Below are 14,996 nucleotides of genomic sequence, written 5' to 3' on the forward strand. Positions count from 1 at the left end.
TCGGGCACTTACTTTTAAAGTTTAAAAAAAATTTCAGTTGGTGGGTTTTCTGTACACACTGGTGGCAAATTCACCGGAAGAAGAATCAACTAGTAAATCGAGAAATGGGAGTTTGCCACTCTTATTCAGTTCTATCGTGAAGCTTAAGCCGGATTCTTCCTGGAGGCGCAGTCTTAATTTCAAAGAAGGGCATCTGACTGCGTACAAATAAATGTCATCGATGTATCTGCAGTAAAGTAAAGGTTTGATGTCTTCGTCCTGGAAAACTGAGTCCTCTACTACACTCATGAATGCTTGAGCAAAGAGTACTCGGAGAGGGGACCCCGTTGCTATTCCATCGTGTTGGACATATAACTTTCCTTCTGGACATTTGAAGGGGGCCTCTGTAGTGCAGATTCTCAGCATCTTTCATTGTGCCTCGGGATGGTTGGAAGGGGGGATATTGGCGTGTTCATAAACATAGTTAAGGATGATGTTGATAGTCCTAAGCACTGGCACGTTAGAAAATAAACTAGCAGCATCCAACGATGCTAGAAAGTCATTAGGCTTATTAACCCTTAAGATGTCGATCAAATCGTCTGTAGAATTTTAAAAATAAGCATTGGAGATATAAGGTGAAATAATATGCAAAATTTTAGCCACGATATATGAGTGGGTAGGGATATGGGAAATGATGGGCCTGAGGGAGTTCCCTTCCTTGTGGGTCTTTACGTTTTCATAGAAATAACCTGGGGGAAAATCACCAACAAGGGGTACAAATTTGTTGCCTCTTATCACAGCATTAATAATAGAAATTAGTTCATTTAGTTTAGATTTGATCTGAGCAACAGGGTTACTAGAGATGAGTTTAGATTTAGAATTATCCAGGAAGATATCACGGCACTTCTGAAAATAAACTTCTGTCTAGGATCAAGTGCAGTTTCAACTGACAGTTATAACTGAACAGTTGTAACTGCACGTGTGTGGCCGGCCTTAGAAAGCTTGAAAATACTCCGAGTGGAATGAATGCAACAGAAGAAATAAAAATTGTTAATGCCTTATCCAGTAGGACTATTTCCCCGCTGTGACGTAATGTCCATGCTTGAATCCGCATAGTTTCCCAGCACCACCGCTGGCCTACTGCCACATGTGCAGACGTTTGGGCCGAGGACATGGTCATCGTAGGAGGATTAAAGTTTTCCGTAGCTTTATATGTCACTTCCAGTATTTTTCTTTTCTAAGCCCCATTTGCTCAATATGGTCTTTCCACTTCGGTATACGAGAATCATTCTGTGTGAACCGCCAACTCGTTTGGGGACCTGTAATGATTTGCATCTTTTCTGCATTGATATATACCTGTCTACACCACGTCCAGTCTCGCCGATGTATTTGTAACCCGTACAAATAATTTTATAGGTAACTCGTGTTCACCCTCCAAAGTACACCTCACCTTACTTTCATCTGATCACATACCCTCACATGTCCCGCTACTAGTATTCTGACCCTCCTCTGACCCAGCCACGTGCAAAGTACCATTCGCAAACAACAACTGGCTCGCTTCCCACTCCCACTCAAACCAGCCTCGCCTATCACCCTCGCGTTGACCTTCCAATCACTCCATCCATGAATTCGTTGAACAACTATGGCGACATTACACAACCCAGGTGCAGCCCCAGCTTCACTTCGTACCATTCGCGGTTTCCAGTCTTTACCCTAACACGAGTTCTACCACTCGCATAAAAGAAAAACTTTGAAACGTCTTCAAATGGCGTATGGTACAATATCTTGGAATTTGCGAATGCACTCTAGGGCTTCTGAATATTTTTATTCCTGGTTTCGTTTGTAGTTATCTTTTAAATGTTACATTACTTTAAGGATAGCATTGGAGCGGATTGGACCAAGAAACTGTTTCAAAGTAGACAAAGTTTAATGAAATACATGGTGTACGGTTGTTAAATCTGTGTCAAGGCGCGACACGTGATAAATACCACGAAGGGACATTAAAATGTAGATTGGTCTCTGAATATTGCATAATATTTTGAGAATTATTGTTTTAAGATTAACTCGGAAGATGCTAATACGTATACGAAGCGGATAAGACTTCAAATTTTGGTCACGGCAACGATTTATTTACTGGTAAACCGAAAGAGTGAACACGGGTTGTTTATGTTCAACAATGCATAATAGACTTACTGAACGTCTGAAGATCTCGGTGGTAGTAATAGGACTTGGGAGGCGAACGTACAAAAACAGCTTACGCGGATTGTGTACGAAGTAAAATTACAAGTATTAATTCATAATTTTTACACGTTGAATAGAGGCAGAGAGTAGCGTAAGAGGTGGATAATAGCTTCGAAAACAAATGACTGAATCCCAACCTCTCGCTCATGACTGCAGAGCTCTGTAAAGAATGTATTGGCAAATAAGAAATTGAATCTTTGATATAGAGAAATAAATGAGCGTAAGAACCAGTGTAGGTTTCTTGGAATTTAGATAAGGACTGTTGACTCCTTTGCAAGGAACCATTCTTTATAGATCTTGTAGACCTTGAGAGGTTTAATGGAACGCAGGGGTGTATTCGATCCCTTTACTTTAAGTGCATGAAATTGCCTGTCCTTAGCTGAATCGAAAGCTGTGTCATTGTCGGGAAAGACTTAACGGTAAACAAACTTGTTTGAGAATAAACTCATTTGATCATCTCGTGTTGGATTGCGATGCGTAAGAAAATAATTGGAAAAAGCTTTGGGAGTTGAAAGGAATAAGAAATTAAGTCAGTGCAGGTGTTTGTATATTATTTGTACAATTTTTTTTCTTAATCTCTGAAAAAGAAATAAATGTAGGTTTTTATATTTTATTTACATATTTTTTTCTTTTATCTCCATAAGTGTAGGATTGTATCCATGGCTTAATGATAGTCGTTTTAGGTGTGTTGTTTATCAGTCATGACCAGACCTATCAACTTTTGTTTCAATTTAAACTGACAAATAGGCAAAAAAAAATTAATAAAACCCAGCTTCCCCCATTTATAAAACTACAATATTCGGTTGCATATTGAAGATTGCACACTCCGAAGAAGCCAAGAAAAATCCTAACTGTTAGTCGTTATCTTAGTGATAAAGTGATTGACCTGTGTAAAAAGTTACCGTATTACATTTGCATGCAGTGTTACAGGTATTTGTGCTTGAACAGCTGCCAGGGGAAACTGAAGCTCGACCTGAAATACCGGTATATTTATGACCCAACATACATCCGGTAGATCATTTAATGGCAGGAAAATTGATCATTGGTTGAAAAAAAAATCTTCAAGTTTCTACTTTTTTTTATCCATAATGCTGCTGCTGCTGCTCATCTTCCTCCTCGTCCTCCTCCTCCTCGTCCTCCTCCTCCTCGTCCCCCTCCTTCCCCCTCCTTCCCCCTCCTCGTCCCCCTCCTTCCCCCTCCTCGTCCTCCTCCTTCCCCCTCCTCCTCCTTCTCCCTCCTCCTCCTTCCCCCTCCTCTTCCCTCTCCTCCATCCTCTTCTTCCTTTCCTTATTCCTAGTGCTCCATTTTTCCCTTGTATTGCCTCCTGATGTTCTTCACGCTCTTCAAGTATCTTAGCTGCTGCTCCTACTCCTCAAATTAGTTCTGCTCTTCCCCCCCCCTGACCATTCTCCTATTCCACCACCTGCTGCTGCTGCTGCTGCTACTGTTCCTACTACTCAAACTACTACACCCATTTCTGTTCCTCCCGATCTTCTTTCTTCAGCTCCTGTTCCTCCTCCTCTTCCTCCTCCTCCTCTTCCTCCTCCTCTTCCTCCTCCTCCTCCTCTTCCTCCTCCTCCTCCTCCTCCTCTTCCTCCTCTTCCTCCTCCTCCTCCTCTTCCTCCTCTTCCTCCTCCTCCTCCTCTTCCTCCTCTTCCTCCTCCTCCTCCTCCTCCTCCTGATGCTCCAACTCCTCAGTTTCCACTTCATCCTCCTACTCCACCAGTTTATGCTCCACCTTTTCCTCCTCGATGATGGCTATTTATCTTTTTGCAGTCTCCAAAAAAGCACACAACTTTTGTTTCCCGTTGTTACGTTATAAAGTTGTGGACAAAGTTTGGATCCTGTTCACAAATATAAATATGCGGAAATGTTTAGTTTTAAATGGTAAAGGGAACGCAAGTCGTACTGCAGGTACTAAACTTGTAAATAATCAGAAATACCTGAAAAACTGGATTTGGTCTGGCTTTTTATTTATTTATTTTTTCGTCCGAACGAGGTAATTATCGCGTATTTGGCCTAGAGGCATCCTGGCATGAATTTCATTAGAAGAACGCCTGCAGGGTACACGCTGGCCTGTGAACTCTCTTCGTCAGTGAAGAAGTTTCAGGGGGTGATCCGCTTTAGCTGAATAAAATTGCGCCATGTTTGTTCAAAGAGCAACCGGTCTTCGCCCTAAAGAAAGAGACGGGGAGAAACCTGGCGACTGTCGCGTAGAAATAGGTAAGAGGATCACAAGATTAAGTATCGTTCTCTGACATTTGGATCATACATAGTTTTTTTTTTCTTGTTTGATTTCCCATGCATACCCAGCTATGTTATATATACATATATATATATATATATATTAATAATAATAATAATTAATAATAATACAAGTCCACAATGCGTACATCCATTCATTTAATCGTTCATTCATTCACTTATTCTCTTGTTGTCCATTAGTACTACTTACTAGATGTTTGATGTTGGTGTAAGGATTGTTACTTAGCATGTTGGACAGAGGAGGGTGTAACTACTTCATTACGGCGACTGAAATGTTTGTCTTGGATGAAAGCAGACACTTTTATTCCTGTAAGCGGGCAGATTCGGGACAAGATTACGGTCATGATCTATTGAGAGTGTGTGTGTGAATAGTCGCCACGGTCTTTGATCACATGATGGTCTCGTTGTCAAGCGTTATCCCCCCAAATGAGAGGTGTGTGTGTGTGTGTGTGTGTTGTGTGTGTGTGTGTGTTTGTGTGTTTGTGTGTGTGTGTTTGTGTGTTTGTGTGTGTGTGTTTGTGTGTGTTTGTGTGTGTGTTTGAGTTTAGGTTAGGTTAGGTTAGTTAGGTTAGTTAGTTTAGTTAGGTTAGTTATAATGTATAAATTAAACGCATGGACTCTTATTCTTCTCCTCATTCTCCTTCGCCTTCTTTTTCTTCCTTTTTCTCCACCTTTTTCTCCATCTTCTCCTTCGCCTTCTTTTTCTTCCTTTTTCTCCATCTTCTCCTTCGCCTTCTTTTTCTCCACCTTTTTCTCCATCTTCTCCTTCGCCTTCTTTTTCTCCACCTTTTTCTCCATCTTCTCCTTATCCTTCTTTATTCTCCTTTCCTCTTCTTTTCCTCTACCACCTCATTCTCTTTCTACCCCTTATTCTTCTCCCTCGCCTTTTCTCCTCCACCTCTTCCTTATTCATCTTCATCTTTTTTCATTTTTTTTATTGTTTTTATTTTTTCCTCTCGCTCTACCTCTTCTCGTCCTCCATGTGTCTTCTCCACATTTGTCTTCTAATCTCTCCTTCTCCTTCTCCTTTTCCTTCGCCTTCCCCTTCTACCTTTTCCTCTCCTTACCTTCCTCCTCCTTCTCCTCCTCCTTCCTCGTGGTCTATAATGCAGGAGTGAAAGAGGTCGCAAAGGAGCGAGTTAAATCTTTGTACAGTTATTTGATTTATCTAGATAGATTTTTGTTTATTATTTATTCAGTATTTGTTATTGATAACAATTTAATACAGGCATTTCGTTTTTTTTCTTTATTGATCTATTTATTCATACACTAATTCACATGTTTACTTATTCGATGTTTATTTCGTTGTTTATTTATTTCGCTTTTCTCCGGCTTGGCTCAACGAGGTTTCCCTCCCCGCCGCACAAATCCGACGTGGAATGACCTCAAGCATGCAAGGCGGCTTTACACTTTCTGCGAAGAGTTATATGCAGGAACACATTTATAACAGTCTTCGGCTCGAGCCAGGGCTTCATTATCAGCTGACGTCCGATAATAATCTCGTATTAGGTTCTGATTTATTCAATTTAAGATCCTAGACGGACCAAGAAGGGAGGGAATGCTCATGATCGCTTGGGCAGGACCGGGTCTCTGAGCGGGTCGGAGGAGCTTCCCGGGGTCGGGGACTGGGAAAGGCTGGGAGAGAACCCGCCGCGGGTTTCGGAGAAGTTTGTGGGTTGGAGGGTATAAGGGTTAGATGGTGCATAGAGAAGAGTTTAAGGAGTGGGAGGAGATGGATAGGATGCTAAGGAAACGTGTTGTTGAGGTGAATGAACAAGAGGAAGGAGAAAGCTGCCGAAAATGGGGAGATGGTAAGCGGAATTAGTTTCCACAACACGTTGACGTACATGTGGTCATGGAGAATTATGGTACAGGTGGGTGGATATATTTATTTTATTCTATAATTTATCTCCAAGTGTAAATAACAACAATAAACGAGTGTTGCCTAGACGCTAGGCTGCAAAGTGCATCTGTATTTCGCGAAAATGTGTGTTTCTAATTTTAGGAAAAATGTTTGTTTGTTCGTTTCTACCTTTTTTTCTTTCTCGTGGCGGCTACTATCATTCTGTTTTATTCTACTGGGTGAAACCATCTATCATTAACCGGGGCAGAAACCAACAAGGCACTTAACCATCCTTTGAGGTTGAATGATACAGAAGATATGTATTTGATGTGTGTGTGTGTGTGTGTGTGTATATATATATATATATATATATATATATATATATATATATATATATATATTAGCAGAGGTGAAAGTTAATTTGTAGTTTTAAAGGTCAATTAGTGGGATGAATGTTAATCAGGGGGCTAGGGGTGGGGGTTAATCACTGAGGTGAAGGTCAGTCAGTAGGGGTGATGAATGGTAGTTACTATGGATGGATATTGATAAGTGGGTTGAAGGTTGAATAATGTGGGATGAAAGTTGAATAATATGGGATGAAGATTGAATATTGTGGGGTGAAGGCCGATTAGTGCGAGTGATTCCAAGGGTAATTAGTGGGTGCGAAGGGTGAATAGGAGTAGGGGGTTCTAGATGTACTATAGTGTGGGAGCTAAGGCTAATTACTGCTCTCGGTACCGATAACGAGGAGCCGTTGATGAGGGTGATGTTACGGAGGTAGAATGGGAAGATATGGACACTTTCAACGTGAAGGTATTGGGAACGTACGGAGGTGGTGATAAGAAGCAGCTGAAAAGAAATTGCGATGGTTTGGGGGATAAAAGGAGTGTTTAACGTGATGACTGATGATGCACTTCTGAGTTTTGTGCACGGGGATTTCCATCGTCGTCAGGTTGAAATAACCTGGCTGGAGCCCGAGTAAAGGTGCAAATCCTGATTATCAAAAAAAAAAAAAAAAAAAAACACCACGATATTTTAGAGCAGCAGTTCTTAACTCTTGGGTCGCCAAGTCATTTGAATGGGTCATCAAAGATTTGTGGACTTTTTATTTTCCCAATGTTTCTATTCAAAATATTATAAAAGTATTAATCCTGCTTGTAGAGCTCCCAAGTCCTTATTATCTAGGGTTAAACAAAACTTTTATGATTTTTGTTTCTGTCGCAAGTTTTTACAAGCACAGGTAATGTATGATTTAAAGTGTTTATGAAGGTACAGTAAGGGTCGCCATGGTCGATCTAGGATTTTGGGTCGCAGCCAAAAAAGGTGAAGAACCATGGCTTTAGAGGATTGTAACCCCATTCTCACCAAGATGATAGATTTTTTTTTATTATAGCAATGCTAGGTAGTCCTAAATCCGAATTTTATTTCCGTTCGATCGAGACCACAATGAGGCTCCCTACAGCAGAATAAAATCATCTGGCTGCATAGAGCAAAAATGTGTTAAGACACTTATAGGTGAATATAGATGCTGTTTACTATGTAATCCATGTGATAGAAAACATCCATTCAATAACTCCCTGCAGCTGAATGAAACCTTGTCCTTTGTCCATATGTCATAACGAGCCTCCCACTTTCTCTCTCTCTCTCTCTCTCTCTCTCTCTCTCTCTCTGTCCCTCTCTCTCTCTCTGTCCCTCTCTCTCTCTCTGTCCCTCTCTCTCTCTCTCTCTCTCTCTCTCTCTCTCTCTCTCTCTCTCTCTCTCTCTCTCTCTCTCTCTCTCTCTCTCTCTCTCTCTCTCTCTCTCTCTCTCTCTCTCTCTCTCTCTCTCATAGAATCTTCTAAATTTGGCTCTTTACCAGAACGAAAATCTCTAAAGTCTGCCAGGGAAGGGAAGGGAATGGCTTGATGTACTGTGGGCAATGATGAAGAGATGGGTGACCGAGATAAGCGGGATTACCTTGGGGAGGCGTAAAGCTATTGGCAGTATATCGATGCCGAGTTATAATGAAGATTGAGAAGGAGGTGGTTGGACTTGAGAGGAGGAATGTGTGATTAAAGCTTTCAATGCGGCGACGTACTATGCAAGGTTCAAAATAGAATGTATCTGAATATCGTCATTCTTCCGAATCCCTTTGCGTGTGTACTAAGTAGGTCATAGTACAGACTATGGAGAGTGAGGACAGTGTTTTCGGCCCTCGTTTCCATTGCTTCTTTAAGTGTCAGTTTCACAAATGGGAAAGTTTACCTCAACAAAGGATACTTATAAAAAATTTACCACTAAAAAAAATTGTGCGTGCGTGTGCGTGTGCGCGCGCGACCGCGATGGAGAATCGTTCACTGTGGTCTTGCATCACGTATTGGGGACTCTTGATGGGCAGCTGTTACCAACTCGGATAAGACTTCAGAGCTCGAATTTACTTTACATTCCAGCTCCACGTTCAAGAGAGACCGGAACAGATTATAATGCTAGCGAAGTTTCGACGTTGTGAGTGGTGTGCAATGTCTGACCTCCATGGAGAGGCCACGACGCTATCTACTACACAAGTGTGTGTGTGTGTGTGCGTGCGTGCGTGTGTACCCACGTATAATGTGAGAAACATAAGCTAGGATGCGCTTGATTCCGACCAAAGCCAGTGCATTTAGCCCATTTTGCTCAAAGAACTGGGTCAAGTGGCCGACACTGAGAATCGACCCTGGTTCGTGTTCTCACGGATGTAAGGGAACATGACCCGTGTCACCATATGTATGTTTATTAGAAGAAGAAAAAAAAGTACCGATTCACTCGTAAATCAGGCTTCGTCTCTTGCCCGGCTCGTGGGCACCTCCTGCTGTGATACTGATGTTCACCACTCCTGTTGGCTGCGTTACCTATCGGTGATTTAGCGCCGCCATTTTTCTTTGGCGAACAATTTTCTAATGTGCACAGTTATTCCCGAAGCCTTGCGCGGTGAGATGGCTGGACTCCTTCAACATGGCGACGTACTTCGTGTTTTTATGACCAAGAACACGATTTTATTCAGCTGAAGAGATCGACGCAGTCTTGAAGGGTGTTCTCGAAGGACCCAGTATCATCCTCGGAAGCGCATGGCCTCACTCGTCCTTAGCCAGAATGAAACTCTTGAAGATCGTCACCCTGTTGATGAGGATAAAAGGGGAAGAAGATCGTCTCGTGTTCTTTCCTTCCACTTTTAAGTTATCTCGATAGGTAACGGGACACGCAGCTCTCCAGCTCACACCTGCTGATATATACGGGTACCAGGAATACACTTCTTGCACGAAGCAGCCTCTAAGTGGGTGTTTCACAAAGGTGTTTTGTAATCTATTCAACTTAGGACAAGAAACGCAGGCACGGAAATCCATTGTACTGCAGTAAGGCGCTTCAAGCGAAGTAATGTTGTTTATGTGCAGACTCCTTTAGGAAGGTCAGTGATCCCCTTGCTCTCTGGAGTCACCACATGTCAAGGTTTCGGGGATTTTGTTAATTCTGATCACTTGATTGTTTCCATGTTCTTCAGACTGGTAACCCTTGGCCCTAAGGCATCCGGCAACAATCTTCCGGGTAGAAAAGATGAGCAATTTTTTGTCATGTCGCTGTTTTATAAAGTTGAGGAAAATTTGCTCAATGTCATCTCTCCATATGTTGAAAAAGTTGGGACCGGTTTATACGAGGATGGAGAAACGGTTACTTGTCAGCTCTTTATATGTTGAAAAAGTTTGAAAAATGTTAAATCGGTGAAAATGTGTTGTGGTCATGATGCGAGATCGAGCGCAAGCATCTCTGGCGGTGCATTCAGTGTGATAAGAAAGTGTTGATGGTATGTGCGGTGGGGATAAGCCGCCAGTTTATCAATAGTTATACTAAACAAGATGGTTTATGGGGTAAAATGGTAGCAGGTTTATTGTCTAATTGGTTCTTCATACTCGGGTAAGTTGAATGCACTTGAGAAGATGCACTGTACCTCGTCGATATCAACCAGGGAACTTCGGGCCGTCCTTGGGTTGGAGAGGATGCGGTTGGCCTTGCACTTGACAGAAAACGCGAATGTTCTTCATAGATTTAGCTAAGGTGTACTGACGTGCCAAAAGTTCGGCTTACAACCGGAGTCGCAGGATAATTTTATTTGTAAACCTTCCTCTTCTATTGGTCATTTGGTGGTGTCCCATCATTTCGCTCTTCGTTTTATTCGTACGTATAGTCCTTATCTTAATCACAGTGAATATCGCATCCTCGTTTAATGGTATAATGTCCTCCAGCCAGAAATATCCTACTTTGATAAGCAGCTGGTATGGTTGGGTAATTGTAGATACAGAGGAACAGAAACTAGTAAGACGCAAGAACACACTGACCAGTAAATTGTTTTTGCTGGTCTTAGAAGAAAACATAAATAGGTTAGGTTGAAGCAACACGTTCAGTATAATGCAAATTTCTTCATTAAGAATTATACTACATAAGTTGTATTTTGAACTTAGGGGTATTTGCCTCAGCAACGTCACTATGGACATTACGGACTATATATATAATAATATTTATGAATGGTAAGAATGGAAAGACACGATTGAGAACGAGCCTTTATTCCTGACCGGTTTCGCCTTTGAGGCTTCTTCAGAGGTAATGAAAAATTATATACATAATATAATTTTTTATGTAACCTATATTGAGGTTCCTTGTGCTCAGCGTAGTGGCGTCATTAGTCCTTCTACCCAATCAGGTTGAGGCCTTCTGAACAGGTGAATAAAATCGTCTGAGGATAACCATAACCTTTGGGGGTGATAGTAAGATATTCCCCCTTCATCTGAAATAATTTGGAGTTCGCGAGAACATAAATCTAAAGCTTCGACGCAGTAAAGCGAGTTCAAAAAGATCAGTTCTGTACCTGACCGAGGTTAGACGACTTTATTCAGGTCAAAGGGGACAAATCTCGATTCATCGAAAATTTAAGTTATCCTCTAATACAAGTTCCAGTCTTAGATTAGTTTGGTTCAAATTACATTAGAATTATATTTTTGTTTCGGGGAGAGAAGTGGTAGATGAAGGACCATCAGGAGTGACTCGTTATGCAGTCTTATCTATATACTAAGAGTTTCCCCTTATAAGGGAGGTAGCAAAGTCAAAGGCACGTAGCTACTCCCACCCATTCCACTCCCATCCACCACCTTCCCCCCCCCCTTCTCATTTTAGCTTCCCGTGGATGACGGGTCATCCCTGTATCCCGCCCACACGGGGGAAAATTAGTAGGTTGAGGGTGGGGGAGGTGTCTGTATGTATTTGTCGTCCGTAGTATCCTGTTTTAACGACGACTCTTCCATCTATAACGTTGTGGTCACGTTGCTCTCTGGTTTGCTTAGGTTTTCGTTATTACGAGGCTCCACACACTCTCCATCCAGAAGGATGATGAAAATACTAGAGCTATCGCCTTTAGTGCACCTTTCTACCACATGGACACAGTAATGTTACACGATAGCCTTTTTTGTATCCACCCAGACATGACTCGGCATATCTGGCTGAAGGCAGGCCATGCCCTTGTAGCACAAGAGAATACACCAGTGATACTCCTAGGGTGTCCTTAAAGTTCCCTACAGAGGTTGGGGTTGTCCACAGTACAGCGTGTTAGGCTACAGTGTTAAGCTATACCCGAAGGTATGGCAACAACCATAACTTTCATTCATCGGAACCCGGAACCGGGGAAAATGTGGCGGCACGGCTGGACGGGACGGAGTTCAGTCTGCATAATTAGTATGATTCATGATGGTCTTTAATCACGCGTTGGGCTTGTGATCGACAGCTGTCACCCTTCCGGATGAGAGCTCCATACTTCATGTATGCCCTTGCAGACGTAGTTTGTTAGTGTCTACACTGGTTGTGCATGTTAGATTTAGTGGGGAGAAGGTAATTAGCGTTTCTACATGTAGTACTTGATTTATTCGACGAGTTGCTTTGTGTAGTAAATCGTCGGGACTTTGGTTAGAAGAGGGGTCATCTTTGCTACAATGTGGCAGGGCTAAGCTCTGATGGAGTTCATACCATCACAAAAGGCATTAGATAACGAGAAATTACTTTGATGGTGGAAAATAGGGATAAGCTAATGTAAACTACCCTATCTCGCCTTTTGATCCTATCTGCAGGTTCGTCCAAATAGAGGGAAAAAAGTGACGATGACTGTAGTTACGTTTTCAGAGCATATTTCAAGAAGGCCATGTTTGTAGTTATACCCCAAATTATACTTAGCTGTGACTAGAACTATGGTTGCAGTCTTGAAATGTAGGGCCATTGTGTTCGTATCACCTAATATTTAGAGTTGACTGAATCTAGGTTAGTAGTGCTTCGGCACAGGCTCTCTCTCTCTCTCTCTCTCTCTCTCTCTCTCTCTCTCTCTCTCCCCCCTACTACTTTGGGTATTCGCCTCAATGCGTTCATCAGAAGCAATAAATTTTAACATTTCTCTTCAGTTCCATTGCTTTTAGGCAGTTTAATCGTACAGGAATATTCAAAACGTGTATATAAAGTTATAAATAAAAAAAATACAGAGTGCTTAGTCTAACTTGGTCAAATCTTGACCCAATTCACGTGATGGAGGTCAAGGCCGGAAGGGGCCAGAAGGAGGCGATGAGGGTCGAAGCCTTCGGGTTAAGAAGTCTCTCAACATCGCCATTGCCGCGCTGCACTGTGTGGCTGAGGCTCTGGCAAACGCGAAGATGTTATGAAGGTGATGGGTGCTTCTCGGCCTCAACTGACCTAGTCGGTTCCCTCCCCACTCCCCCGGAAAAGAAAGAGAAAGAAAAAGAAAAAGAAAAAAAACCGGGTGGTGTTGAAACAAATTGGATCTCGCTCGGCTGAGGGCTTTGACCAAGAACCAATCAGGATAAGCTAACTTGAGATTTAATTATATTTAATTTTCCATCAAGAAACTGGGGGCTGCAAATCCTTAAGAGCTCGAAGAAATAAACCTGAGGCGACGCCACTTTGTACTTTGTCCTCAGGTTTGTAAAAGGTTGAAAAATACTGCTGTTTCTGCATTAATAGTCTTCTTGCTAAGGCCTTCTACTTTAATGATTGCAGACTTCTACGTAGAATTTAGCACTGAGATTCTTGTGCCAAAGTGCATACTGAAACACAACGAGATGTTTTTTTTAGTTCACAACGTTCCGTACACATTTTACTTTTTCAAGTGATAATTACATTACAAAAAAAAGGTTTATATGACAAATTTAGTTACATTTATAATAGGGGGAGGTCATTATATGTTAGGTGCGGGCTACGACACCCGGTTTGTAGCATCCCACGGAGTGTGTGGACGAAGGAATGATGTAAAATTTTCTTGTAGGTTTAAGCTAGGATTCTTTAATTAGTAGGGCTTCCAGAATTTGGAGGATTTTTTTTTTTTTTGGGGGGGGGCTTGACCTAGTATTTTAGTGTTGTCTTCCATCATTTTTCTCGTCAGGTGGGTGTTGTGGCATGTGGTGTGGTATTTTGGCTTGCCGTTCTGCAGATTGAGAGCGATACGTCTGCCGAGTTTAGTTGTGGTGTATCCTATGTATGAAGTGGGGAGGGATTCACAGTTCCCTATCTTTTGTAAATGCACTTTTTTTTTTTACATTTCATCGGCAAATGTTTAACTGCACTGGTATTTTTGAAAACTATACGTTAATTTTCTTAACATGGAATTGTCTTGAAATGGTAAAATCAATAGATTGTTTACTGAAAGTTTTGGTTTAGGATTGTGAAATGTTTTCCTTGCAAAAGCGTAGGCAATATCCAGGAATTGTTTAGGATATTTTAATTTGATGAAAGGACAACTTGTCCACAAAACTGCAACTCTGGACAACTCGTCCACGCAAAAATTTAGTGATGTGTAATTTTATCTATGTTGTACATTCTACCCACATTTTTATATTAGCCCATATAATTAAGGGAAAATAAGAAGAATTTTATATATTAGGCCATACAATGACAAGTCTAATATTTTAATTTATCACTATATTACATATCACAATGAATCACAATACATATCACAGATACTATATTTACATTTAAATCCAATTAAATACATATCACAAAGCTGTAGCTCAGATGTGGGTTGTCCTCGAAGATTGTAGCTGATGCCACTGATGACCTCGGTAAGTGTCTTCTTTCTCTCTTTGTAGTCAACTACCAGGTTGTGGAGGCGAACCTGGAGCTCGGCGTAGCATTTCTTTCCTCTCTCTTTCTGACTGATGCCACGCTCATCCTGGAGGAAAATGGCACCTGCGGTGGATGCCTCCGTCTGGAGGCTCTCCATGAGCTTCCAGATGGACATGCCCTGTCAGACTGGCAAACTTGCTGTTGGAACCCTCACAGATGTTGTTGGTACGGGGTAGTGGAGCCTATCTGAGGTGTGAATTCGCTTTCAGAGGTGTGAGGGAGATGTGATAAGCACCTTTTGATGCAAGTTGTAGCACAAAGGATTACAAAGGCGGAGCATGCCGACAGGAGACCTTTTGGTCCATATCTAGGTCTGAAGCGAAAAAAAATCATGATAATAAATGAATAAAAAACTGTCAATAGTTAGTAAAATGCATAAATAAATGCATAGGCAGGAGGCAGGCAGGCAAGCGCGATTCGTGTAGTCTGGAGACTATTCGTCAGTGTCTGTCACCGGGCGGGCGCAGGTGAAATTGCTTCGAGTAACATT

Source organism: Oratosquilla oratoria, chromosome 21 (assembly GCF_046742065.1).
Source record: "Oratosquilla oratoria isolate Oo_2021 chromosome 21, ASM4674206v1, whole genome shotgun sequence".
Taxonomy (NCBI): Eukaryota; Metazoa; Arthropoda; class Malacostraca; order Stomatopoda; family Squillidae; genus Oratosquilla; species Oratosquilla oratoria.